The following is a 24,646-nucleotide window of genomic DNA, read 5'->3' as shown; positions in this document are numbered from 1 at the left end:
GTGTGTAAATATGTCTCGGCCCCTGAGCAAGCCAGCCTGCACCGCAGGTCTGAGGGTGGAAACGTTTCCATTCAGCTCCCCAGCAGATAAGAATCCAGAACAAAGGTGGAGTCTGAGTCACAGTGCCAAAGGAACCATGAATATGCAGCTTTCAACATCTTCCAGGTAGCTAAGGAAGGCTGTGAGATCCTGACGTGAGCCAGCAGGTAACTTCCCAGCCACTCAGCCGCACCTGGGCTCTCAGGCCATCTCCTCACATCAGCCACGTGACCGGGCAGACCTGCTCCTCCTGGATGTTCTGAAACTCTCTCTCTCTCTCTCTCCCTCTCTCTCTCTCTCCCTCTCTCTCCTCTCTCTCCCTCTCTTCTCTCCCTCTTTCTCTCTTCTCTCCCTCTCTCTCTTCTCTCCCTCTCTCTCTCCTCTCCCGCTCTCCTCTCTTTCTTCTCTCTCTTTGTCTGTCTCTATCTCCTCTCTCTCTCTTCCTCTCTCTCCTCTCTCCTCTCTGCTTATCTCCTCTCTCTCTCTCTCTCTCTCTCTCTCTCTCTCTCTCTCTCTCTCTCTCTCCTTTCTCTCTCCTCTCTCTGTCTGTTTCTCTCTCTCTCCCCCCTCTCCTTTCTCCTCTCTCTCTCTGTCTCTCGCCCTCTCTCCTCTCTCCTCTCTTTCTCTCTCTCCTTTCTCCTCTTTCTCTCTCTCTCTCCTCTCTCTCTCCCCCCTCTTCTTTCTCTCCTCTCTCTCTCTCTTTCTCTCTCTCTCTCTCCCCTCCTCTCTCCCTCTCTCTCTGGCACACACATGCACAGTCACTCAGGAAGTCAGACAAATGGCATCTTGTGTTCTTCATAAAGATTAGCGAGCAGAGCAGGATAACAATATCATAAGAGGGAACCCTATTAAAGACCCAGGAGGTGGATGGGGAGTGCTTTCCAAAGCATGGAAAGATTGACCGCTATTGTTTAAACAATTAAAGGTGGGGGTGGAGTAACAACAAGAACCAAGTAAGAAGCACCTCCCACCGCCCTCTCCCTCCTTAGCCCGATGATTCCCACAGCTGAAAGAGGTAAGGCACCTCCCATAAGCAAGCACACTGTAAATGAATCAGAGGAGTTGTCAGAAGAAGATCCATTGCACACACAGGCCTGGAACCTGGGAGAGCTGTGGGCATCTTCTTCTGGTTTGCTTCTCATTGAGGCTTCTGTGACTCAGTGAATGCCTCTGGGATATGCCATGAGCACCCCACGTGAAGGCCGTCCTAGCCTTTAGATCCCAGTACACCCAGCACAGACCCCAAGGTAAAGCGGGAACCCACCGAGACTGTGCCACCTCTTTCTTTTGCTCGTCACTGACACAGGCTTGGAGAAGGACAACCCGGGGGAGGGGATCTGCTGAAGGACACTCACTGCAGAATTCAGTCTCAGAAGAACCACAATGTATGCCTGGACTGGAGTCTACTTGATCTTCCTTGGGAATACCATGGCTGGGACTTCACATCAGCAGGGTAATAGCTGCCCGATGTAAAGGAGACCAAGGCAGAGTCCCGAGCATGTCCTGTGTGCCCTCAGATATTTAGATCCACTACGTCCAGGCAGCTAAGATACTCAACAAGAAGGAAATGCCTTGGAATTACTCAGAGAGTAGGGGATGAAGCCATTTTCTCAGGGAGCTCATGTGCTCTGTTGGGGTGTGTCCAAATGTTGGCTGTTTGGGGCAGACAAAAGTATGTGTAGTAAAAATTGTGTTTATTTTCCCCATGGCCCTTTTATTTCCATGTTCTCTTTGGAAAAGGTGAGTGGAGCTGAGAATACAGCAAGCTGGCAGAGTCTGGGCCAGCCCGCACAGAGCCCTAGGTTTGATACCCAACATCAAATAAACTAGGGGTAGCAGCATACCCCTGTCATCCAGTATTCTGAAGATCAGATTCAAGGACATCCTCTGTCATATAGCGAGTTTGGGACCAGCCTGCAATACACGGGAGCCTATCTCAAAAACACAATGCCAAAATAAAATAAAACCAAAACCAAAAGACCCTGGCAAAACAGAAAAGAACAAGAGGAAGATGAAAAGAGAAAGGAGGAGCAGAACAGAAGGAAAAGGGGAAGAAAAGGCAAACAAGGACCTCGGGCTGGTGGGCCCAGTAGTCGGTCCAGTGTTAAGAACATTAGAATGCATAGCTCCTCCCTTGGCAGCATTGCAGGTCTCTGCTACATGAAAGAAACAAAGGTGTGGAATGAGCATGCGAGTCTGAGGGAGCACAGGCCTGGTGGACAGGAGCAGCTGGACAGCCCTTCGAATCATTACAGGCCCAGAGGTGTGATCCTTGAGCACTTGCCTTCCTGTTAACAGTCTCTTTTCCGGGGTCCATGGAAGATGGAGATCCAACCAGTGAAGACCACAGACAGAAAGACACTCCCACACACTCTGCCGTCATCAAACCCAGCAGAGCACCTTTCTCAGCTCTTGTCTGTGCCTGTGCCGTATCAGCCATCTTCCTGAATACATCCCATCATTGTAGGTTGGATGGACCTAAGCAGAAGGGAGGGGAGGGGAGGCCTGGGGGCTGGGGGCTGGAGATGAGAGTGGAAAGGGCAGCACTTAGAGGAGGGAAATGAGGGGAGGGTTGCTTTTTAACAGCACTGACGATACATCACAACTGTTAGGGCAGTTCCATGCGCTTCTAAGGTCTTCTTGTTCACATTCACGCCCACTACCCTTCCTCCTCCCTCTCTCACTGACCCCTGGGAAGTGGTATTTCTGATGGAGGTGGAAGGTTCGTTTTTAGTTCAGGAGAAAGAAAGGCTCCAAGAGAAATCACTGAGACAGTGAGGGTGCACAGCACAAATACTGCACCCCCTGGAGTCGGACAGTCACTGGGGGTATGGTGGCAGTGGCCACAGGCCTAGGCCAGTGGAGTCAAGTGGTACTTAATAGGACACCCCTTGCTAATTCAAATCCCAACAGCCTATTAACTCAGTCCCTTAGGATATTTGTGGAGCCACCCACAGGGTGGTGACAGGAAGTGACAAATCTCCCCCCCCCCCTGCACTCAGGTTGATAAAACTAACCTTGATGTACTATTATGCTTCAAAGAAATCACAGTCCAAAGGCCCCACCCTACAGGAAAACTTCTCATAGGTGAACACCCCCAAAGAGCAGCCCTAGCTTCTTGCTGACCAGTGAGTTTTGAGAACGCAGAGAGCACAGCCAGTACCACAAGTTTCCCAGGTTTGATAAGAGGGTCTGTAAAATGATAGAACGAACAAAGTGCTTGGTCCTCATCATTCCTTCGTGATAAAGAGGAGGTGACGCAAGCAAGTGGTTGTGAAAGAGACCTTCCTGCCTGGGTTCTCTGCAGAGTCAGCTCTCACACTACCTGGCTAGACCAATGGTCAAGCATCACCAGATCTGAAGTGGAGGCAGTAAGCCTGATGCCAGGACGAGCCTGTCCAGAGGCAAACCTCCAAGGTCATTGCTTTTCTGACTCTGGAACAGCAGATCTCTCATTTCTGAGATGGGCAGACCTGGGAACAGTTACTCAACATCCCTGCAAACCCATGCTTTCAACAGCACGCAGCAAAAGTGCTGTGGTACCTGGTGCACTATTGGGCACATGGCAAGTCCTGAGGGAAAAAAAGCTCTTGTCAGGGCTGGGATATGGTTCAGTCAGCACAGTTCTTGCTGCGTAAGCCTGAGGACCTAAGGTTCTCAGACGAGGTCCGGTGTGGTGGCATGTGTTTATCCTCCCAGTTCCGGAAAGGTGGAGACAGTAGAGTTCTGGTACTAACTTAGTCTACTTGTTGAGTTCCAGGCCAATGAGAACCCCTGTCTCACAACAAATACGGCAAGAAGCTGAGGAAGAATTCCAAAGGTTGGCCTCTGGCACCAGGGACACTTACACATCTACACGCCCCTGCACACATGTGTAGTGTGCCTGTACGCACACAAGCAGAATGAATTTCTCTTTTCTTGCCTCCATTTTCACAGCCTTTCTCCGGTCACATCATCTGTTATGAACTGTCCCAAAAGATATAATCGTCATCTTGGTTCCTCCTGCAGATGAATGTCTTAACAAGTCCTTGTTCCTATTTAAAGGCAGCTCTTCTAATTGGAGGAGACAGGACTATCTCTGACCCAGCCCCACCCCCTTCCTCAAGTCCTCCCACAAGCCACTCACAAACCCCCAGCTGAGAGTAGGAGGACCCAGGAAGGCCGAGAGATCTGTAGTAGCAGTTCGTGGACTGGCTGACCTTCCAAACCCTATGAAGTCATTTATTTATGCACATCCCGAGAATGGGGAAGCGAGGAGGAATCCTGCCCTGTGCCTGTGGGCAGGGCTACAGAGAGACTGTGTCTCATCCTGACAGACCCAGAAGTACCGACCACAGAATTGCTGTGTGAGCTGTGAAGGCTGAGGTCACTGCTGGGACCATACCACACTTGCAGAGCGCTGCCAAACTCAAAAGTCACCTCTGGCTGCACCCAGCCAAGAGTCACTGCATCTGCTAGGCACGAGTATGAGACATAGCGGGCAGGCAGTATACTCCTGCTTTATAAAAACGGTGCCAAATCTGGGGCTGAGCTCATCTGCCTGCAAGACAGAAGATGCTTCTTCCTCTTCTTTTTCTTTCTTTCTTTTTTTTTTAAGGTGAATTCACTTTTTAAAACTTAAACTTTCTTAAATGGACCCTCTAGCATATCCACAATGCTACGCCATCAATACTTCTATTTAATTCCAAACCATTTTCCATCATCCCAAAAGGGAACCCCATACTTGTGAACCACTCACCCCTCACTCCTTCCCCCAGCCCCGACTAGTCTGTCTACATCCTGTCTATATGGATTTGAGATGGGAAGGTTTGCTAAAGATTAACTATCTTCCAGTCTCTTATTCTTTGGCCTATGCGTTAAGGCCGACTCATCAGTGTTAAAGTACATATTACCCTCGGAACTAAATGAGCCCAGGTTCAGATTCCAGGCCCAACCATCGTGACCTGAGTGTCTAAGTCTCACTTTTAACCCTATTCCCTGGGTTTCTGTTTAGAATCAAAAGAAACGGATCCATAGGGCTCCAAGTGCTTCCCTGATGATGGCAGCAGTAATAGTCATGGTTCCAGAAAAATCTCAAATAGGGGCTGACCATGTAAACTCAATACTTGGTATCAAGAGTGTCACACATGAAAATCTTTTTACAGGCTAAACTTTTAGGCTATCCAAAGGAAGGTTAACCCTACAAGTGAACAAAGAGCAAGTTTTCAAAATAGAACTGTAAATATTTTACTTTTGAAAGCATCAGACTGACTAAAATTCCAATACAATTGACAATCTGCTTGCTCTGTGGCCTTGGGGAAGCAGCTGCACTTCTCTGGTGCTATTCTCTTAACCAGCAAAGAGTAAAGTCATCCACCTCAAAAGATTGCCTTGACCAAATATAATATCTGCTATGTGTGTTGGCACACAACTGAGTTCTCTGTTCTTTCGTAGTGTCCCCCCCTCTGGAGCCCTGGGGTGCAAAGAGGCACACTGACCTTGTGGAATGTGTCTATGCCCTAAGGAAGTGTCATATAACACACCTATGACCCCAGCACTTAAGACACTTAGGCAGGTGGATCACCAGCCTTCTCTAAGGAGTTCCCAGCTCAGCCTAGACTACAGGGAAAACAAACGACATCACCTTAAGCCAGATGCCTGGCTGAAATTTGGTTTGGTCTGGACAGTATTTTTACAAAAATTAAATTTATTGTGCTTTTCTGGGTTATATGTGCAGCAAATTTTTCTAGTGTTCCCATCACCAAGATCCCATTAGACACAGCGACTTCACCTGCCTGTGTTACCTGCCCTCCTCCTGCCTGCCTGCCTGCCTGCATTTCCAGCTGTTGCTTTATTCGGGCTTTTGTGCCTTTCACCAGCTGAGACAGGCACACGAGTGATACCCGCACACTTTTATACTGTGCTTCTTCCAAGGGGAATTCGGAAGTTCCCCGAGACAGCTGCTCCGTGGACATAGAGGGCAGGCTCAGAGTCCACAACTTCCGTCTCCAGTTTCCCAACCTGACCAGTGCTTTATTTAATTGAGACCCTGCCTCTTACAGGGCACCCATCCACTTGAAGTACAAACTTTAGATTCAGTCCTGCCATTCAGACTAGACTGTCAAAGGGGGGCAGGGGGAGGTGTGTTATACCACATGGGGTATCAAAACCCAGCCATGGAGCCTCTTCTCCATGCTCACTCTCTCAAAGCCCTTCAAGAGTATCTTGTATTCAATCCTGCCATTCAGACTGGACTGTCAAAGGGGGGCAGCGGGGACTGTTATATCACATGGGGTATCAAAACCCAGCCATGGAGCCCCTTGACCATGCTCACTCCCTCAAAGCCCCTCAAGAGCATCTTAGCTCTAGCCCGTGCTTATAGCCCTGGAAAGAGACCTGACTTTATTCGGGAGCCATTCAGTTTCTGCATCTCCTCACTTTCATTCCTCAGTTCCTACCCTCAGAGGGGGTTAAAGTCCAGTGAAAATCAAGGTTAAACCCCCAGCCCACCACAGGGAGCCATGCCACGTGCACAGGCCCGGAAAAAGAAAAAAATAAACGGTCGCCGTAATCCACCTCGGAAAAGAGACGGAGAAAATCCCCTCCCATTGTCCCTTCCTCCTTTCCCTCACCTCCCGGTGCACGGAGCTCAGGTAGCCCTGGAAGCCCCCACACCCACCCCCGGGGCAGAAAGAGCATGGCGCACACGTGGGGCGCAGCGAGCCCGTGAATTGCAAGCAGCTTCCTGAAGCTGGGCAGGGAGGAGGGGGACCGGGATGCCTCTGCCACACGCCCCGGAGCCCGCCCTTGGAGCACACCCGGCTCCAGATCCCTTACCCTGTGAGGGGCCGAATGCCTGGGAGCTTCTGAGAGGGGCTTCCTGGATCCGGCTTCTGGCTGGCAGGAGAGCCCCTATGCTTCCTTCCTCAGCCCGGGCTTCTCCAGGGGCAGGGTGGCTTCAGAGCGTCCATGCAGGCAGGCAAGCAGGCAGACAGGCAGGCAGGCAGACTGGCTAGTGTCTCCCCTTCTGCCCTGCCCTCAGCTGTCCCAGCCAGGCCATAGCCGAGCTTTCTGACATACTGGTGCTGGGGACTTCACTTCCTGGTTTTTTGTTTTTTTTTTTTTTTCCTCTTTCACAACTGAAAGTGGAAGCGCTTCTGACCAGGAGGAGGGAGCCAGGCAGCCAAAGCTACCCCGGCTCGTTTTTTTAAAGCCTTCAGCCCCAGCCCCTTAGGGCTGAAACAAAAGCCACCTTGCATCCACACAGTCCACCTGCTCCCGCTGGTCCCACTAGCTCTCCTAAGACGAAAATCCAAATGAAACCGAGTTGAGGTGCCCCTGGATTCACTGCCAGGGAGACGGAGGTGACGTTGTTCCCCGCTGCGTTTGCAGGACAGGAAAGTCCAGCTAGAGGGACCTCCGCCCTTGGGTCAGTCTCAACACAACTGTCTTCACGTAGCCCCTCTCCCCTTCCCCAGAGCTGCCGACTCAGGAACACCGGCGGTCCTCACAGAGACAACAGAAGAAACAAAATAAGCCAGGAACCACTTGGGCAGCGAGCCATTAAATTGACGTGGCTCTTTTTCCTCTGACACACCAGATCGGCCTTCCAGCCAGCCAAGTTTAACGTAAAATTGTGTTCTGTGACCCCTCTCACACCTCAGCATTACCCCGGGTTCGCGATTGGCTTATTTGCTCACCCTTTAAGGCTTTGTCTGGTCTCCCAGGGGTACGAGGAGATCCCGTTCTAGAATGACAGGTTCTGCCCCCCCCCACCCCCACCCAGCAGCAATACTACAGACAGGCAGAATTACACAGCACTTTCCTAGCCTAGATCCCTCCAAAAAGGATCAGCAGGAAGTTCAAGATGAGCCTGGCTCTTCCTGAGAGCACCAGCTACCTTAAGGGATTCCTTCTCTCTGCAGAGAGCACCCACTCCTGCAGGGGAGGCCAGGAAAATGGAGCCATATCTCAGAGAACAGCAGGTCTGTCCTTTTTGGAAGGATAGAAGGAGGTGCCTCTGGCTTTTGTTTAGTTTCAGAGCTTCCCCGGAAACAATTTTCTTCAGAGGAGACCATTAGATGGCAGAGTGGATGCCAAGCCCCCCCCCCCCCCCATCTCTCTAAGGCCCTTCTTAGCTGTTGCCGGGTCAGAGGAAACCAACTAACATTGTGGCTACTGGTCTCCTCTAGAACTGAATGTCGAGTTCAGCAAGATTTTAATCCAAAGATTTTAATGGGAGGATTCTGACATCACCCAAGACTTCTGTCTTGGATGACTGGAGCAGACCATGGAGTGACTGACCACCATGTCTTATCTAAAGCCAAGCCACAGGATCCAACACCTCAGAGATGTGTCGAAAATATGAGGTTAGCGTTGCTGCCCTAGCAGTAGATGCCCCCTGAGCCAACACATATCATATCCGTAGGATGCTTGCCAGCCCCTAACAGCATCCCTGCTACTCCCTCCCTTCCAATAGGAGTCTCAATTGCCAGCAGTTAAGAGGCACCTTTAACTAAGAATTTCTGAATGGCAGGTGAAGGAAACCTACATCCTGGTTCAGTCTTTAACTCTCCAAAGCTTTATGCCTTTTAAAAAGTGAGAATATTCTCTTCCAATCCCCCACTCTCTCCTCAAGTGGCTCAAATGTTTCCCTTCCCAATCGATTTCTTTCTTTGCCTCCCACACAAGTCGACTGAGATTACCATTCGTGTTATGAAAGAACTTGAAGCAGGTTGAGGATGAATACGCATCCCACTGCCCCCCACAACCCCCTACTCCCCTAGACCTGTGAAGGCAGCTCACCTTGTGAGAACAGTCACAGTTGCTGGGTCGAGGAATGGCTCCTCTTGCAGCTGGCTTGCTGGTTCAGCACCACATGCAGCAGCCTCCGACTTTCCACGCTCTGGGACTAGGCACATCTGAAGTCCCTGGATCCTGTCCTGAGAGTGTCCTGCCAGCTCTTCTGGAACCTTTGGACCTGTTGCAATAGAGGTGCAAAGGTAGACATTACCTGCTCAAACACTTTTAGTCACCTCTGACAGAAGTGGAGAATTTGGCAAAAGGTTAAACAAGAGATTGTTAGGCAATGGATTTAAGAGGAAAAAAACAAAGAGCAATTGGCTCAGAAAGTGCTATTGAGTGGGGTGAAACTGTTATGAAGCTCAGACTTCGGGGGAAGGAGTAGGCAATGAATAGGGGCTTTGCATGTGAGTTTTTGCTTTGCCCCCATCTTTGGGACTGAAACAGAAAGAGGCCAGACTAGAATAATAAGGCAGAGAAATAATAAGGCACCTTAATTTTAGGATGACAGGATGGGGGTGGGGGGTGGGGAATCACTTGCACTGACTCAGGCTATGGCTTCAAGATCTGGCCAGAGTAAGTTTGTGTTTGGAGATGAGCTTCCTAGGAAAGCTAGGATAATCCAGGATATTCCAAAGCAAACAAACAAGCAGAGCTGGCCTGAAGTCTGAAATGTGAACCATAAGACAAACCCAAGTGTGCTGTCTTTAGAGAGAGCAGGTTCACGGGCACAGCCTGTCCTCCTCAACCCTGGAAAGGCACCGGAAGCAGCAACGTGGCTGTTGCCTCACAGCCTTGTCTATCTTCCTCCTCCTCTCCATGTGGAAGATGCTCATGACCGTGCTATTCCTTAAGCTTTAAGACTGCAAAGATATCACTAATCAGAAAGAATACAGAGAGATTAAAAAAAAAAACAACAAAAAAAAAGAGGCTCTGCAGAACCAGCCCAACCTCTACTCATCAGGTGAGGCCAATAAACCCTTGTCAAGAAGGTACTAAAATCTTAGAACCAGGCAGTAGCCAGCCCAGGCCTGAGGCAGGGCCACGGATCCGCATCGCATGCTTTGGCCCTCTGTGATGTTGCCTCGCTGATCTATGCCACCAGTGACCCTGCAGTGCTTGAGTGCTTTCTGTGCAGCAGCCCTTTAGGAATGTAGAGCAAGGTTTATTTTGTTAAGGTACCTGGCCAGGTGTTCAGAATCCAAGTGAGGCACCAGCGCCACTTCCTGCTCAATTCGTGTGCGGTGGTTAGCATGCAAACAACATAGGATCTTCTCAGACCAAATGCTCATTCACGTCTCAGAGGCATAGACCTCAAAGGTCATCTCTCCCTGAAGAGCCTTAGCCCTTCCTTAGTACCAGGAAGAAAAAGGCTTCTGAGAGGCTCTGAAGAGAGTGATCTAATGATGGGAACTTCGCGCATCAGTGCTACTAGGCTGGATCCGTGCCAGGCAAGGTATGCTGGTCAGCAAACTACTGCCTGAACACCTGCCGATGCCCACTCTCCAGAGAGTGAGATGCGCCAAGCCAAACTGTGGTTTCCAAATTTTCGTAAATGTCACAGTCCCCCAGAGGGAATGTTACAACATAGTTGTCTGGGCCCATGCCATGGCTTTGATTCAGTAAGCAGGAGCTGGGGCCTGGAAATCTGCGTTAATGTCAGTGTCCGGTAATATGGGTGCTATTGTTCTGGAGAGACCCTAGATGAATGTTTGCCTTAAACATCTACCCTGACTTCAATAGAACCAGATACAGAAATATCTCAGGGGTTGCATTAGAGATGGCCTTGGTTATGACCAAGTTTGACCTACAAGGGTTGTATTGGGGGTAGCTTTGGTTATGATCAAGTTTGACCCACAGGGTTGCATTAGGGGTAGCCTTGGTTATGACCAAGTTTGACCCAGACCTGAACTGGTGTTTTTGGAGAAACTGGCCAGCTGGCTGAGTCCCAGACAAAGATGTTGCTGATTAGGAGGTCCTGAGACTGACCACATTCCTTCCACAGATCTAACTCGAAGTCAAGCAGAGCCAAAATGGACAACTGTAGCGAGCTGCGTGGTGTCACACCTGATGGAGATTGTATAATCAACTCCTGAGATAGCTAAGGCCTGACCTATGCTATGATCACGCAATGATTATCAGCTGCCCGCATATGTGTGACCCTATGGGCAGTGCCCACCTGGCAGTTCGGGGTTGGCAGCCCATGCCTACTTAAGGGCTGGGAGAGGTTTGCCCAGAGAGAGAAGAGAGGGAGGAGAGAGGGGGAAAGAGAGAGAAAGTGAATAAAGTCCTGGAATAAACTGCAGTGAGAAGAGCTCCAGGTGTTGTGTTTTTCCTTGCTGGTCGAGGGTGGAGGGTGAGTATGAATGAGCCATCAGTGACATAGTGACCTTGACTTTACTCTCAGGGGCACTGGAGATGCCAAAAGGTGGTGTACTGACTTATGGTGTAAAGCCTGGAGTTCAGGTTCCTAACGCTCTAACAGGCCGTACCATCTCTCTCTCCAAAAATCAAAAACAATAAAATATTTTGCACATGCTCATGTGATATGTGTCCCTGTTGAGTGTGTTTGCAGGCATGTGGAAGCCACAAGCTAACACTGGTGTTTTCTTTGGTTGTTCTCCACCTTATAGAGTGAGGCAGGGTCTCTCACTTGAACCCCGAACTCTCTGACTAGTCCACCTACTCAGCTGCGTGTCTGTAAATCCCCCGTCAGTCTCCCAGAGCTGGGAAGATAGGCAGGTCTCCATGTCCGCCTGGCGGATATGTGTCTGCTGTGTATCTGAGAAAGCAAGTGATTTTCCCCCTGCAGCAGCCACACAATCTCTTGATGAATCGCTATCTCTGGTGTGTTTGACACGTTTCTTCATAGTGCCCACAGCCATATTCTTTAGAATATAATGATTTTTTTTAATCAGTCAGGCATCCAGCAGCCCCTAAAGTGTACAAACCTTTATTCTTTTAGGTCATTCACATTCGAGGTTGTTGAGATGTGTGGTGTCTAACCAATAGCCTTGATTCTGACACACTCCTCCACATGATGCTCTGGTGGGCTTTATATCCCTTCTCTCCCTTTTCTTAGGGACAAAGGAAACACACTTTCAATATACCATAGTTCTGGAATCCCAGACACGAACATTCCGGAATCCTGTAACAGCCTGGGAGCAACTATGCTAACTGTTAGGCTACGGGCTGGGAGTACTTCACAGATAGAAACCAGCTTTTCCAACAGCCTGAAAACAGGGTAAGGCAGGCATGTTCATACAACACTTCCTTGTCTGAACCTCTTCCAGGCTGCCACTTCATATCTAGGAGGTGTGAGTGTCAACAAGACCTTCAAACATACAAAACCAGTAGTGAGGGGTGGGAGTCAGACCCTAAGAATGAATACTTAATTTGGTTCTTGAAATCAGCTGGATGAAAGATACAGTTTGCCTGAACAAGAAAGTAAATAGATAGGACATGTCACCTCCTGAGGCCCTATACCTTGGAGATTAGGCCCTGATAGTGAGGGAAAGAAGGCACATGTATTTCTTAAATAACTTTAGGGTATTTTGTAGCATCTAGTAATTTACCTATTGTCCTTTAAGAGTCTGGCATGGTATCAAATGCTATTTTAAAATTTTATTCACTTTCAGCACTATACCAAAAAATAAAATAAAATTTATAATAAAGATTATTTCAAGATTCTATACAATGTTGAATCTAATAAGTCACAGAGGAAAACTGAAATTTCTTCTTTTAATAATATTCTGGGCTCTGAATCTAGAAGCATCTTCCTAAGCTTTTGGAGTCTCAGTTTTAGAATACACTTTTGGTTCAGATTGTCGAATGTACACAAAATAATGGTTTTCTCAGGTTTAGGCAAGAGCAAAGATGAGTGGTGGAATATGAGAAAGGGAAGATGTGGGCTGGGGAGGAAGTCCAATGGCAAGAGCTCCCTGGAATATGCAAGGCTCTGGGTCTGAGTTTCAGCACAGAAGGGCGAGGAGGAAGGAAGGAGAGGAAAGAGAAGAGGAGGAGGGGGAGGACGATGTATACACAAGATGCCTGTAGTGACAAGAGATGCAGAGATGTGGAACTTGTAGATAGGAAAGATATTAGGCTGTCTGATTGCTTGTCCGAGTCTGGCAGAATGGCCCAAGAGCAAACACCAGAGCAGTAGATGAAACAACCTATGTCAACCTTTAGCAATAATGAACTAGAAAAAAGGGAGCTGGGATGCCACGACCCAGGGTTCACTGAGTAGCTGGTAGACGTGTCATAGAGATAGGAATGTTAGGCTGAACTTTAGCTTCCCACATGGTAGAGTTGGCACTGAAGTTTGTCCTCGACTGTGATATGGAAAGGTAGGGGCAAAGTACCCTAAAACCCTCTTTCAGCAGGGCTCTCTTAACTGACTGCTGGAATTCTAGGACATTCTGCTTATCTGCTACTTCAAAAGGCTAATGATGCTCAAAGTACATTTCCAAGGCAGCGATCAATGATCCTTAGCAAATTCCTCAGCTTCAGTTCAGATGCTCACAGAGGCCTTCTGTAATCAGGGCCCACAGTGGAGAACATTACAGGTCACCTGCCAAGTGGCCTCTTATGTTCTAAGAGGTTTTCAGCATCTCATCTAATCTCACAGCAACCCTTGGAAGATCTTATTGCCCTTCCTGGAGGAAAATAAGGGTCTTCTTGGAGAAGGAGGCTAATGAATGTGTTCAAAGCACATGGCTAGCATCACTTGGCTAAACTTTGAGCTCAGGTGGTTTTGGTCCAGAGTGCAAACATATCTCTGTAGTTCTGGGCCATTAATTCTACAACCCCTTATTCTCTTGTGTGCATATACACATTTCTCTTGAGAACTGTCATCGATCTCTTGATAAACATTAAGAACTCTTGCTCTAAGTCAGCAGGACCCAATAAGCCATTGAAACCAAACATCAAGCTGGCCACCACCTTTCCCTCTTTCAAAGAGATGGACAGCCTTTCTGCTCCTGAGTTCATTTCCCACAAAAGCCTCACTCCTTACACCTTCAGGACAAACTACACATTCTAGCTGGGAACTCTCTCTACCAGCAGGTCTTCCTTCTTGGTAATGGGTTAATGCAATGAAGGGGCTGCCATGCTGCATTATTGGGAGCTTCACAGAGGACAAGAGGAAACCCAAACTCACAGCTCCAACGACAGTAGCTGCTAATTCCTCTCAGTTCCAGCCACTGACAGCGATTGCTTGGGCATGCATTGTCTTGAGGCCCCTTGTTCATTTGTTCTGGGAAGGAAGTGTTACCCAGAGACGTGCAGTGGGTTGACAAGAATGGTGTTTGCACAATAGCAAGAAGAAGCATCCCCCAGACAAGGCTCATGAACCCCCACTCTTAAATGGGGAGTTACGGACAATTAATTGTTTCTGGGGAGGATCAATCTGTTTTCTTTAAGGCTGTAGCCCCTGGTAGGTTGACCATACTCCAGTAGATGGCTTTATACCCAGGAATACATGGGAAGAACAAATTGAACTTGATGGGTTATAAAAAAATAGGACATAAAGTTGGGGTTTAAGAAGATGAAGTGGGTCTAGAGAGGTTAGGGGTAAAAAAGGGGGATGGATTGCATTAAATGAAATTACCACGCAATATAAGAAAGATATCTTACCAATCTCTAGCTCTTCATCCATCCTTCCCCAAACCACAGAGAACAAACTGACTTGCAACCTTGGAACCGGGCCTCCCAGGTGGTGATCCATAGCACACAAGTGGGCCAAGATAAACCAATTAACTCTTTACTCAGAATGGCTGTTGTGCTGATGGACAGCTGTATTCTAGGAGTTCTATTGTGCCATACAAATACCATCATTATCAGTGACATGGAGTGAGCGAAATCAGGACATGGGAATATGAACTCCCGGCTCCTTTATCAGCAAGAGCTTTTAAAAGGCATAAACATCCAGACAGAGATCCAATGCTTCCCCTTCTGAGTTTATATACAAGGGAAAGTAAAGCAGGGGCTGAAAGGGCTCTGAGCTCCTATCTGCATTGTGGCATTATTCACAAGAGACAAGATATAAAACTAACCAAAGTGTCAACAAATGAACAAAGCAAATACGATGTATAACTCCAACGGGGGTGGGGGCTAAAACCATAACTCAGCTAGAACCGAGTACAACCTTTTGCGTTCAGTCCCCGCACTGCACAAAGCCATATGTTGGTGAGACATGCCCACAGTCTCAGCCTTCAGGAGGTGGAGGCAGGAGGATCAGAAGCCAAAGTCTGCCTTTGCTTCATGATGAGATTGAGACCAGCTTGGGCTATATGAAACAGTCTCAAATAACTAAAGTGGCATACACAACACATCAAAAAAAAAATCCTGTCATTTGTGACATCATGGATGGACTTGGAAGGCATCATGTTAAATGAAAAAAGCAGACACAAAAAATTTTAAGGCCACATGATCTCATTCATAAGTGCAAGCTACAAAAGTGGATTTCTCCAGGGAAATGAGACAATGATTACCACAGGTGAGGGGTGATGGGGAAGTGGATGGTGAGAGACAACTGCCAAAGGGGTATAGTGACAGTTAACAGAAAGGGCAAGCTCAGGCGTTCTGCTGTGTAACAGAGATTGTAGTTGGTGGTGACTGTGTCAGTTAGGGTTTCTATTGCGTGGTAGAGTTGTTACAAGGCAACTCCTATCAAGGAAAGCTTTCGTTGAGGCTGGCTTACATGTTCAGAGGTTTAGTCCAGTATCATCATGGTGGGAAGCATGTGGCATGCAGGCAGACATGGTGCTGGAGAAGTAGCTGAGAGTTCTACATCTGGATCAGCAGAAGTAGGAGAGAGTGACACTGGGCCTGGCTTGAGCGTCTGAAACTTCAAAGCCCACCTCCAGTGACAGTGACATACATCCTCCAACAAGGCCACACATCCTGATCCTTTCCAATAGTGTCACTTCCTGTGAGACTATGAGGGCCATTTGCATTCAAGCCACCACAGTGTTTTCTTAAAATTATTTATTATTATTGTGTGTGTGTGCATGTGTGCACATGTATGCACACACACTCAAGTGCCTGTGTAGAGGTAAGAGGACAAACTTTTGGGAGTTGGTTCTCTCCTTGTACTATGGACTCTGGGGATTGAACTTAGGTCATCAGGCTTACATGACAAGTGCTTTTACACACTGAGACATCTTATTGAACTGATATATTCTTACTGGACTGATACATCATTCTTGAAAAATACAAGAAAACAGATGTGTTCTCATCACAAAGCAATAACTATGTTATGCAATAGAGTGAGTTTGTTAATTATTAATAGCTAGATTTAACTACTCTACAATGTTTACATGCTTCAAAATATCCAATTGAACAGGATAAATGCACATTATTTGCACTTGTGTGTTCATGTGTGTGCATGTATGTTCATGTGGTGCATGTGTGTTCAAGTGGGTGCATATGTGTGTGCATGTGTGTTCATGTGTGCATGTGTGTTCATGTGTGTTCATGTATGTACATGTGTTCAAGTAGGTGCATATGTGTGTGCAGGTGTGTTCATGTGTGTGTGCATGTGTGTACATGTGTGTTCATGTGGTACATGTGTGTTTCAAGCAGGTGCATGTGTGTAAGGTGTGTTCATGTGTGCGTGTGTTCGTGTGTATACATGTGTGTTCAAGTGGGTGCATATGTGTGTGAAGGTGTGTTCACGTGTGTGCATGCGTGTACATGTGTGTCATGTGGTACATGTGTGTTTCAAGCTGGTGCATGTGTGTAAGGTGTGTTCATGTGTGCGTGTGTTCGTGTGTGTACATGTGTGTTCAAGTGGGTGAATATGTGTGTGAAGGTGTGTTCACGTGTGTACATGTGTGTTCAAGTGGGTGCATATGTGTGTGAAGGTGTGTTCACGTGTGTATATGTGTGTTCAAGGGGGTGCATATGTGTGTGCAGGTGTGTTCACGTGTGTGCATGTGCAGGTGTGTTCATGTGGGTGTATTTGTGCATGCAGGTGCACTTTCATGTGCACATATATCTGTGTGGAAGTCAGATGTCAGCGTCCGGTGTTTTTCTCAGGGTTTTCACTTTGTTTTTGAGGAAGGATTGCCATTGGCCTGTAGTTCACTGATTAGCTGAGGCTGCTTGTCCAGCAAATCCAGGATCCTCCTATTTCTGCCTCCTCGAACTAGGACAAGAAGTACATAACAATATGGCTTTTTATGTGGATTCTTGGGGATCAAACTCAGTTTCTCATGTTTGCACAGAGAGTACTTTTTCGACCAATCCATCTCCTCACTTCTAAATGCATTTAATTCTGTGAATTAAAAAAAAAGATTCAGATGGAAATGACGATTGTCCCTCAGAGATGTCAAGACCTAAACTCCAGGAACTCCAACACTCACAAAGTGTGGCTGTCACCCAGGGACCAGGAAAGATGGTTCATAGAGAAGACTTACACCCTTACTGTCTAGGACTATGGTCCCCAGATACAGGTGGCTCCCAGGCACTTGAAATGAGGTGAGCCCAAATTGAGATGTAAAGACAAAATATACCCTGGATTTTAGGGATCTGGTATGAAAAAAAATAAGTTTCCAAATGCCAGTTACCTGTCAAAATGATAATATTGGGGATATAAGTTAGCGTTTCCACTGTTCTCTCTCTCTCTCTCTCTCTCTCTGTGTGTGTGTGTGTGTGTGTGTGTGTGTGTTGGGGTATGTCTGCATGTGTGTGCATCCGTGTAGAGGCCAGAGGTCATTCTAGGGTGTGGTTCCTCAGGAAGACTTCAGGCTCCCCAGGTGGGCTAGCGTGGCCAGGGAGCAAGCTCCAGTGATTCACTATTGCAGCCTCCCTCACTAGGATTATAGGCACCCATCAAAGCACAAGCCCTTTTCCCCCATGGGTGCTAGGGATCAAACTCGAGCCTCATGCTTATGTGGTCCACTGAGCCACATCCCCATTCTGCTTTTACTTTCCAAATACATCAGCTAGGAAGATGTCAAAGACAAGCATGTCTTGCATTGCATAGTTTTGGGATAGTGCTGATTGCTGGAAGTCAAAGGCCCTTTGACTCAGCGCACACAGAGCAGTCACACAGGCTGACGTTTGGAACATATGGAAACTTGCCTACATGAGCTTTCTTTTTCCTTCTGGTGACCAACCCAAGCTTTGTCACTCCATTGGGTTCATCAGCACTCTGTATGGACAGACATTAATAGCTGTGCTGGCGGTGTCCTTTACCTGCTCCTCTGGCTTCTGCAGGGGTGGCAGCTTCTCCCCGAGGATAACACAGTCTCCATTCAATAGTTTATGATCTGAATGGTTGCCACAGTCCTTTGTCGAACCGTGTTGTTTATTGGCTATTGTCCTGTGTCAGGCACGATGCTGGGTGTCTTTCATTTATTAATACTTTTACTAGTCATATAAAGTCATCCTGGCTAATTATAGATAAGGAAATTGAGGGTTTAGACAACCTTACCTTGTCCAAGCCACCCTGTGTCTCCTCCCACAGCCTGTACTCACAAATGTTCGGCAGCAGTGCCTCCTATAGGAGGTTGGCACTGAGGAGCACAGCTTCCATGTATCACAGGCAGGGTACTGATACTTAGAGCAGAAACGTGTTTTTGCACCTCCCTCCTCCCCAGGTCCTTAAGGATACCTTCTGCTTCACAACTGTGGTTTCCTGAACTCATACCATAGACTAAGCCACCCCGATGGCCTGACTGGCTAACTGGACTGGAGAGGAAATGCCAGGAAGTGGAGGAGCCTCTGTTGTCTACAGACAAGAGGCTGACGAGGGCGGGGGAGTCAGGAGGGACATCCTGCCTGGCTCTCTGTGACAGCGTAGCAGAGAGCTAAGAGCCAGATGCCAAAGGCAGGATACACAGCTCTCTCAATTGGCACAGATGGGAAACATTTTCTTCTGAGTCAAAAGCATGCTAATACCAGAGACTGATGAACTGGAATCCAGAGGACTCGCCCAGTGTTTGGAATCTGTGATAATAAAGAAGTTTGTGGGGGATAAGGAGACGGCTCGGTAGGTAGGAGTGTTTACTGTGTAAGTATAAACATAGGAGTTCAAAACCCCGAGCTCCCATCTAAGAAAGCTGAGCATGGCCACATGTGCTTGCAATCCTAATGTTGGGCAACAGAGACAGGCAGATTCTTAGAGCTTACTAACCAACAAATCTAGCTGCTTCAGAACTTCTGGTTCAGTGGGAAACCCTGCCTCGGGGCGTAAGGTGAAGAGTGACCAACAAGGATACCTGACGTTCCGTTCTGCCTCCTCTGACATCTGTATTCTGTTTGCACAGCATGAACACAGAAATACGTATGTATGTACACCCCATACACGTACACACATGCATACATGCACATACACACAGGCGACAGACAAGGCCTTGAAGGCCTGGCCTGGGACGTAGATCAAGGGTAGAGTACTTGCCTATCACACAAAAATCTCTAGGTTCAGCTGGGCGGTGGTGGCGCACGCCTTTAATCCCAGCACTCGGGAGGCAGAGGCAGGCGGATCTCTGTGAGTTCGAGACCAGCCTGGTCTACAGAGCTAGTTCCAGGACAGGCTCCAAAGCCACAGAGAAACCCTGTCTCGAAAAACCAAAAAAAAAAAAAAAAAAAAAAAAAAAAAATCTCTAGGTTCAATTTCTATTAGCCAAGAAAAAATAGAAAACACGGGTGAGCTGAAAACGTGAGCATGGGAAATATGGCTGCACCCCTCATCTGCCATATAGTGGTGTGGCTGAGGGAGAGATGCCCTCCCAGACTCCCACCCTCACTGCCTGTGGCAGGTGGGAGAGCTGGCCCTGAGGTCCTAATTGCAGGAGAGCTGTCCCTGACCCTCTGGAGAGTGGCCCCTTCCTGCACCTTGCTTGGACAACTGGTTTTGCCTAGTGGTGTCCCTGTGGTGACAACTGGCTTTGAGAGAGTGAAAGCAGGACAACTGGCCCCGCCCCTTGCTCCGGCCCCGCCCCTTGCTCCGGCCCCCTCCCCTTGCTCCTTGCTGCCTTGGGTGAGCTGGCCAGGGCAGTGCTGGAGAGCTCACCCTGGTGGTAAGGATGAGGGGAAAGCTGGCAGGGTGACCGACCCAGCTCCTACCCAGGCCCAGAAACAGAGCTATGAGCTGGTCCGCTCCGGTATCTACCCGATCTATGATCTGCTGTGCATATGAAGGGGCTGGTCCTGCAGATGAAAAGCTGCAGAATCTCTATGACCCAGGAAAACAACAGGATATGCAAGAGGAATCTCTCGGTGAGGGCCCAGCATTGACAGCTTAGCAGAAACCAGAGGACTTGAAGCAGACCGATGCTTCTTTGTAAAGACATATGGACAAAAGGGTTCACTGTGTGACTCACTGTGTCACACCACAGTGTCCATAATGAGATTTTTCTTTTCTTTTTTCTCTTTATTTCTTTTCTATTAAACTTTATTTTATTTTGTTGGGGGGGATGTTGCAAAGACAGAGGGTGGATACAAAGGGACAGGGAGATGAACGGGATCGAGATGCATGATGTGAAAGACACAGGAATCAATAAAAAGTTTAAAAAGAAGAAGAAAACATTTTTGGAGGGGGCAGTAGTATGTTCAATGTATAATATATACTTGAATAAAAAGACATTTTTAGAAGTATCTTAGAAAATCTAAAATCACAAGAGTAATTTGCAATTAATAACCTCACCGCTGCTTATTGACTCTGTGTGAATGGCACACACCCCGGGAGTACTCAGCTTCCTCTCCCCCTTGCTAACTTCTGACAGATTTTATTCTTCATGCCATGGCTTTAGGGTCAGTCATCCTGGAAGTAGAACCAAAGACCATGACATAAACATTGATGACTCTGGACTTTCGGCCAGCCCAGCTGGCTAAGCTTGGCTTCTGATGAGAGCTGGGAGAAACTTAGCTGTTGGAAGCACTGACCGTCAGAAGGCCCAGATCTTCAAAGGTGGGCTTGGGTATCACAGACTCATTCCCTGTAGAAAGAGGTGTGGGAGGTACCAGAGGAGTTGAATATTGGCGATGGGGGAAGGGAGGGCGGCAGAGCCCTAGTGAGGGAGGGAAGGATTCTTTTCCTCTTGTCTGGGCCCGTCTGTACCACCATTCTGTCATTACCAGTCACCCGGAGCCAGTCATTGAGCCTCAGGAGCAATGGACACTGTTTCTAAAGCAGTGGTCTTTGAATTCTAAGGAATTCGTTGCTGATTTAAGATACAGGATCCCCCAGTTTGGTCTTAGTTCGTCTGGTTCCCCAAACCCTTGCTGAGTAGAAGCCTCATCTCAGACCCTGTGTCCCCTCAGCTGTGAGCAAGGCCTAAGGATACAGTGAGAGGTTGGAGGTTCCCGCCCAGACAGGTGACAGCTTCTTTCCTTCGCTCCAGGGATGGTTAGTGCAAGGCCTGCCTGAGAGGAACCTGGGAGCCAGATCTGAAAGAGAACTTTCACCTGCCGCTCAATGTGTTATCCCATCCACCTGAGACCTTGCGACAAGAAACTGGAAATCCCATAGGCCGCTCCTCTCCTCCCGCCTCACAGAAGCAGACAGGCTCTGTACAGTCCATGTCTTTCCCACCATAGGCCAGGATATGGACTTACATGCGTTACTTACTTTCCCCCCTGGATGTCTTGCTTCTCCCACATGCCGTTTTGAACTGGCCTCATTCCAGGTAAATTAAATTCTCTTTTTTGTCTCTCATCCTCCTGGAGGGAAAGTTTGAGTGAATTTGCTCTGAACTCTCACCCATTAAATTTTACGGAGTTCCTGCAAACGAGGTCTTAGGTTGTGTAGATAGTCTGGAGGCACCCACACGTCAATCTGAGAGGGTTGGTGTCACCCTCATTGTGAAATTGAGGAAATCAAATCATAGCGCTATCTAACTTGCCCGAGGTAAAAGATAGATGGAGCTTACAAGGAAGGAGGGTTTGATTCAAGACTTCCCACATCAACTTTAAGAGGAGATAAATAGTATCTATGCATTCTGTAGTCTATGCATTTTGTGGTCTCCTTCTGGGCCAGGCCTGAGCTAAGGCTTGTTTAAGGGTGTGCATCTGAAGGAAGGGCAGCAGTAACTGGCATTCTTTCCTTCCTCTTCAGACTCTCAGGACTTCACAAATCTTAGTCACTAAGACTTAGTGCATCTAAGATAAATGAGAACCTCAAATGCCGATTTCCTGGACCATGTTCTGGCTCAGAAAGTCTGGAGTGGGGCCCTAGAACCTGTGTTCCTAACTTTCTGGAGACTGGTGGTTTGAAAGAGAAAGCTTTGAGAAGCCTAGCAAGTCTACCATACCAAAATATCTAAGTATCAGATGTGTGTGAGAGGCCAGACTTTTCCCAAATGAAAGTGGTGGAAGATGGGAAGTCAACCATCTAGATTAGTGTGGATAGGCCCAGGAAATGGCTGGGCCATTTTACCTGGGACAGCTGTGGCCTTCCAAAAGCCCTGGTGTCCCTGTGATATGTCAGGCGGTCAAGAGCTGACACCCCCCCCCCCCATATAATCTTGCCGTGTCTATGCAGAGAGAAGGTTAATACTTACTCAGTATAATGGCTCCTGGTCCTCCAAGTCCAGGAGAGGAAGATGGGGTATGCTGGTTGGCAGTAAATCTTTTCTTAGACATTACTTTACTTTTTCCAAGATTTTTCTGTAAAATGGATTGAGCAGATGGTAACTACCATGGTTGCTATGACCATCATATGAAATCTATCGTCTTGTGTGTTGTGTGTGTACGCATGCATGTGGAGGTCATTGGAGAGACTGCTGTCCACCTTAGTTCTGAGACAAGGTATCTCCCTGATTCAGCTAGACAGGCTGACCTCCTAGGCCCAGGTACCCTCCTGCCTCTATCTCCTGTGTTGGGGTTCCAGGCACATGTCACCATCCTCAGCTTTTACAAGGTGTTCTGGGGCTTGAAGCTCAGGTCTTCATGCTTGCACAGTGAGCATTTTGTCAACTGAACTCTCTCCCCGGGGCCTTAAGACTAATATTGTTGGAATGCTTCTTTGAGTGGTTTTGTATGAAGGACTAGATTTACATGGTCTCCTGTAATCCACTCTCCCATACTGCTTTGGAGGAAACCTGCACCATTTGGGTCCAAAGTCTTACAAATAACATGAAGTACATTTAGAATTGTCACTCAGGCTTTCTTCCTGTGTGAGTGGACCCTGTGTCTTCCCAAAGAGTCATGTGACTTGTTCGGTAACATGAAAGCTGTCAGTGATATTGTTGGATCAACATCAAGGAGCTTTTTGACTGGCCACTTTCTACCTATTTTCTGTAAGACTCAGAAAGGAACAACATCAGTTAATTAGTGGCACTGAGCAGAAAGCAGTCATAGTCTCTGGGGACACTTCACTCTCTTATAAGTTCTGGGCATGAATGGTCAGAAGATTGAGCCTATCAGAGTTGTATAATGATACAGTGTTAGATTCTATCCATGGCTTCCAGGACACGTTCTGAGGTCCCCTTGAAATCTAGGTTCTGTTTTGGAGCTGAAAGCCCTACTGATCACTCATGTCTAGTTTGGCGCTCTTTGCCATTGTGCTAGTGACTTTGCTTCAAGCTACTAAGCTCATCGTGGGGTTCCATGCCCTCTGGAACATCTCTCATCAATTTAGTGTGCAAAGGCTGGGGCAGGTCTCCAGATTGCTGTGGACAAGCTCCAATAAGAGCCAGTGGGTCTTGGGAACTTGAGCTGGGAGTTCACTTACACCAGCTCAACATGCAGTGCTGAGGAGTCTGTTGCCGTTTTCATTGACCAGGTCCATAGAGAAGACATTTCTGCTCTGTTTGGACTGGCGTGCCCAGAGCAGCAGAGGTAGAGAATGTAGGGTGCTAAAAACATTGCCTGCGTTTCTACTGAAAGGGGGTGAGTGTACCATTAAAGATACCAATTTCATTTACCTCTTCTTATTGGTTTTTTACATTTCTCATTAAAAGATTAATTGTATTTATTCATTGTACATGGAACTGCATTATATAAGACCATCTTCAGACTAGTATATATTATACATCTAATCTCATTAGTCTCTGGCAAAAATCATCTTATCACAATTGCTGTCTAGGTCATGGTTTCTAGTTTTTGAGACCATGAAGCTAGAAGAGTTAAGTCTTTTAAAGACTTTCAAGGAAAAAGGATTAGTTCATGAACTCTATTGCTTTTGCTTATTTGACTTTGATGGATGTAGACTCATTCATTACTCTATTATCTTGGCAGCCACATGGTCTGGAGAATTTCAGATAGACTAAAATGTTTGTTTTTAAAGATGGCAATATCAATTGTTAAAGGAGGCATCCTTGGTGTGTATAATAAATTATTCAGTAGCCTGGAGAGAATATATCATGGCAGTTTACTTTCAGCTACAGCAAATGAGGGAGATGTGCTGTTTATGTGTAATGGGATTTGCTTAGTCAATGTCCTTGGATACCACACCGTCTGAGAGAGGATGGGGAGAGTGACTAGGGAGGAGCATTGATGATCGCACTTCTTCAGTGCTGTAGAACTCTCTGGAATTGTTGCTGTAAAATTCAGCTGACTTTTGAATTTGAAATATCTATCTCTCTGCATTTGACACCTCTCTGGCTATTTAAACCCTACTCTGAAGGCATAAGTCACAAAAAATCCCACACTAATTCAGAATTATGAATAAAGCGTTATTTATTTAAGGAGAAAACTTAAAGATCACTGTCCTAGACAATAGCCCTCTGCACTACTAGGAACAGAGTCTAGCAGCTGGAAGCAAGAGAGAGAGAGAGAGAGAGAGAGAGAGAGAGAGAGAGAGAGAGAGAGAGAGAGAGAGAGAACATGGCTACTGCTGCTTTTGAAAGCAAAAGAGACCATGCCCAAGTGGGCT

General features: G+C 47.4%; 1 protein-coding gene and 1 pseudogene across 2 annotated transcripts in view; one reads left to right on the top strand and one right to left on the bottom strand.

Moving 5' to 3' along the window:
* The window catches only part of Acsl5 (acyl-CoA synthetase long chain family member 5), a 50,359-nt gene extending 41,400 nt beyond the window's left edge, over positions 1 to 8,959 (bottom strand). Inside the window, exon 1 of one of the 2 annotated variants that reach the window (XM_075974419.1) lies at positions 8,824 to 8,959. The gene's annotated coding sequence lies outside the window, so the exon portion shown is untranslated. Of the gene's footprint in view, positions 1 to 6,855; positions 8,044 to 8,823 lie in introns of those variants that run through there. The other variant, XM_075974418.1, reaches the window with a different exon arrangement.
* Positions 8,960 to 23,229: 14,270 nt separating this feature from the next.
* LOC142851430 (guanylate cyclase 2G-like) overlaps positions 23,230 to 24,646 on the top strand; it is a 41,179-nt pseudogene continuing 39,762 nt past the window's right edge.

This window comes from Microtus pennsylvanicus, chromosome 5, assembly GCF_037038515.1.
Source record: "Microtus pennsylvanicus isolate mMicPen1 chromosome 5, mMicPen1.hap1, whole genome shotgun sequence".
NCBI lineage: Eukaryota > Metazoa > Chordata > Mammalia > Rodentia > Cricetidae > Microtus > Microtus pennsylvanicus.
Note: the sequence above shows the minus strand (reverse complement) of the source record. Positions and strands in the feature narration are given on the sequence as shown.